Raw genomic sequence first — 4,336 nt, forward strand, 5'->3', positions numbered from 1 at the left:
CGCCCACTGCTCTGCGGCATCGAGCATAATACCGACATGGCTGTTGGAGCCTCGTTTCCTGCATACGTTCGAGCGTACGCGTTTCTATTCGATCGAGCCGTGCCATCTCCATACGCCATGCTGCAAGGATAGAGCAAGCTCTCTTCTCTCTCTCTCTCTCTCTCTCTCTCTCTCTTTCTCTCTCTCTCTCTACACGTACCAAGCGGGCGTCCCTTCTGCTCTGTATACAGTATAACTGAAAATAATTTTAAAACGTAAGCGTGTAAAGAGATATGAGGATGAAGCACATTGCCCGGGACTACCAACTTGGGCAATAACAGACCACACGAATCATCCGATTTTTTCGTTAAGGCGACACTTTAGAAAAAAACATTTCAGACAAAAGTTGTAGGACTTCAAGGGATCTATTTACTGATGCTATGAATCTGACCTTAGGATAACCTGGGAAAAGTCCAGTCAAAATCAACATAAAAATCTTAAATGGATAACCCAATTTTTTATTATACCGTCCTTTTCCACTAATTAATTTAAACAACTTTTGTCTCAAACGTTTTTCTATTTACCTAATATTTTTTTAAATATTTAAAGAAAACTTGAGCACGAACGACGAGAAGCGAGCGAGCGCAAACGACAAGAGGCGAGCGAGCGCGAACGACGAGGAGCGAGCGAGCTATAAGGAAAAAGCTGTAAAGAAAAAGCTCGCTCGCTCCTCGTCGCGCGCGATCGCCTCTTGTCGCTTACGTTGCCCTTCGCCGCGCGCGCTTGTCTACCGCCACTCACTGACTCCGCCTGTATCAAATATCTACGTACTTACTGCGGTCGCCCTCCGCTCTCTACGCGCTCGTTGGCTCACATGTTTTAATTAATAACTCGGTAACTATTGCCAATTTGACATTATGGTACATGACTTTTCTTCTCGGCTACACCCAATCTATCTCCAACTTTCGTCTGCATGATCAGCTATCAAACACCCTGTATATATATAATTATTTATTATTATTATTTTATTCTTTTTGTTTACGATGGGGAAATCCTCATGGATACCCTCGCCTCTTGGGGGGAGGCGAGGGTTATGCCGGACTCTTACCGGCTAAAACCCCACCGGGAGGAAATAAGGGTTCAGAAAATAAATGCACACGTATTTTATATTATAAAAATTTTTTTACTTTACCAATCTTCTTCTACATCTGGTTTTACATTTTTATAATTATTAAATAAATCATTTAAATTAAATACATCATATGAATTCCTTCCGTGTCATAAATCATTTAAGATTCCTTCATCTATATTCCTTTCCCCCAATCTAAAATAATGTTTAATTTTACGATCACTTATACTAACGTATCCTGCTATTTTAATGCATGCTGCAATAGGCATGGTCCCACTGAAGCACTAAAAAATTAATATTATTAATATTATTAATAAATATTATATTATAGAATATTTATAAAAAACTTACTATAACTGCCGGGACTATAGCTTCGTGCTAACGTGCCCGGCATTTTATATGTAATGCCGTGCCTCGATGCACGGACTCTTCGCCTTTCGGCGATAGAAAAATAGCCTTTCATTCTATTTGGTGTAGTAACTTTCACTTTTCCACGTTCACAAAAGCACTGAAAAGAGACAAATATACAAATGACGAAGTATGAAAATAATACACACGCGCACAAAACTTTCAAATTACACTTTTCACATTACTTACAACTATGGCACATTCCGCGGGCTTGTAGCGATTTTCTTTAATCTTTTTGAAAACTGTTTCGATTTCTATTTCTTCTATATCCATTTTCTTGACGATTCACTCAGTGCAAATTTTTCAGATCTCTACCAGACGTCCGACTGATCGACTGACCGACGACTGACTGTCTGACGGTTGATTGTCTGCACGATAGAATTTTTTGTTATTTCTATGAGAGGGTGGGGAGAGAACGAATAATTCGAGAGATGACCGTCGGCCGTACCAATAGGCGTGGTACATTTTTTTTCAAAGTGGCTGAGTGCTGAATGGCGGATCCTTGTCTTTATCGAAAACAAATAACCGTAGTCGTAAACTTTCATGTTTTATGTGTGCGGTCGGGTTCAGTGGTCACTTTTGGTCGATTTTAGTTTTTCGATGCATTCCATTTTCCTACCTACTTTGACCGAATGCGTTGCTGCAGGCCAAGAAATGAAGACCAGATTTTTTGTCTACTTGCATGCCAGATACGTTGTTTACCGTCTCTGGCGTTCAGTTGAAAGGAGGGGTGAAAAGTGCGAACAAATGGCCAGATGCTTATATACAGAACCATGGAATATATAATGTGTCTTTATTTTTGTAGTTTCATTATATTGAAAATTTACATTTCTCGCTTTCGAGTTGCATTGCACGTATATTTCCGTCTGTGCATTGGGCACAACCAGGCAGTTTTTTGTACATTTTGCAAACATTTTTACATTTTATACATTCATACGTTCTTCATAACTTTGAATTCATTCTCGGGGTAAGGGATCCCGATGAAATAGAAGCAGCTGCTTAATACCTTCGCTCAATAATTAATATTGTCTTAGAGATTAATTATCACCCAGACCCATCACTTCTTTTCATACCTCTCTACCTTCTTCCTCAATGATATCATTTTATTGTTATATTTTAAACCGCGCCGTATATCATTTTGTTGTCACCTTTAATTTAATAAATTTGTTATTAGTTTATTCCCATCAATTCATTTCAAAATCACCCCACCTTCCAACAGTTAACTCATGGTCCTATCCCCGGTAAAAGGATTCGCGTCCTTGACCGAAAAACGGACCGCTCGTCGTACGTCAGTGACCGAGTAAAGGGACCCGCCAGGTTCCTGACCCGTTCCCTGACACGCGTGTATGAATGAGATTCGCCTTTCCTGCGAACGAAAAGGTTGCGCTCCTCCTTTAGGACATAGCATCCAATTTAATATTTTATTTGGCATCTCAATAGCTTCTCAACATTTGTTGTTCCTATTGTAATAAATTTCATTGCAGCAGAAATTTCTCAATTTTAAACATTTTCCCTAAATTTTCGTTAACTGTATAGACTCACACTTTTCCATGTATAATATTGTTGTAATGGAACTCTAATTTATTATATTAGTTTGTCCTTTGGTCGTTGCCCACGGTATGATGTCTCTTGTACTATGTCGTTAATTTCATCGCAATCAATATGTATATGAATTTTTATCTCAAGGCTGAGATTACACAGTGACTCATGCTTTTTTAAACATAATATCCTTGCGATATAGTTCCAATTTATTATTTAAGTTTGCCTCTCAATCACTTTTCAAGATGTCTCGTGTCTTATATGTAAGATGTAGAAGATTGAGACATTTCTACTGCAATGAAATTTATGGCAAGGTGTAGGCGACAACACATGTTGAGAAACAATTGAAAGGCCAAGTAAAATAATAAGTTAGAACTTTAACACAATGATATTATGTCTAGAAAAGCGCGAGTCTCTGGTTAGTCTCAGTCCTGAGATGAAAATTCTTAAAGATTTTAAGATTTCGATTGCGTTGAAAGTTAATGACAATGTATAGATGACAGTATATATTAAGAAATAATTGAAAGATAGACTAAAATGATAAATCAGAGCTACAACACGACGATATTATGTTTAGAAAAGCGCAAGTCGGTATATTTAGCAAAAACTTAAGGAAAAGTTATTAAATATTAGATACAAATCTATATATGTATACTTATACAGGGTGCACGATTTATCTGAAGACATTGAAATATCTCGAGAACTATGCATTGGATAAAAAAAAATGGTTAATAAAAGTTGTTAGTCTCGAAGGGGCACATCCAATGATACCAAATTCGACCTCCCACTCCACCCCCTGGGGGTGGGGATTGGAGGCAACTTTGAAATCTTAAATGGAAACCCCCATTTTTTATTGCAGATACGGATTATACGCCATAAAATACGTAAATTTTGTCCGAAACTTTTTTTTTATTCGTGATAGATGGCGCTGTAATCGCAAAAAATTATATTTTCCGCAATTCTCCAGAAATGATCATTGGATTGAGAAATAAAAAATACCTGTTTAATATTTTTAAAGAACATAATAAAAGTTATTCCCCCCTCCCATCCTCTCGGGGTAGGGTGGGTGGTAACGTTCAAATCTCAAATGGGAACCCTAATCGAAGAGGGACCTGCTCGACGCGCCACTGTGGGTGTATGGCGAACTACGGCTTATTATAAAAGGTAGTGCAATGCGGTCAGAGCTCACTTTTATTATGTTCTTTTATTATGTCCTTTAAAAATTATTATTATTATTATTATTATTATTCTTTATTATGTTCTTTAAAAATATTGAACAGG

The sequence above is a fragment of the Harpegnathos saltator genome, unplaced genomic scaffold (assembly GCF_003227715.2).
Source record: "Harpegnathos saltator strain DR-91 unplaced genomic scaffold, Hsal_v8.6 scaffold375, whole genome shotgun sequence".
Taxonomy (NCBI): Eukaryota; Metazoa; Arthropoda; class Insecta; order Hymenoptera; family Formicidae; genus Harpegnathos; species Harpegnathos saltator.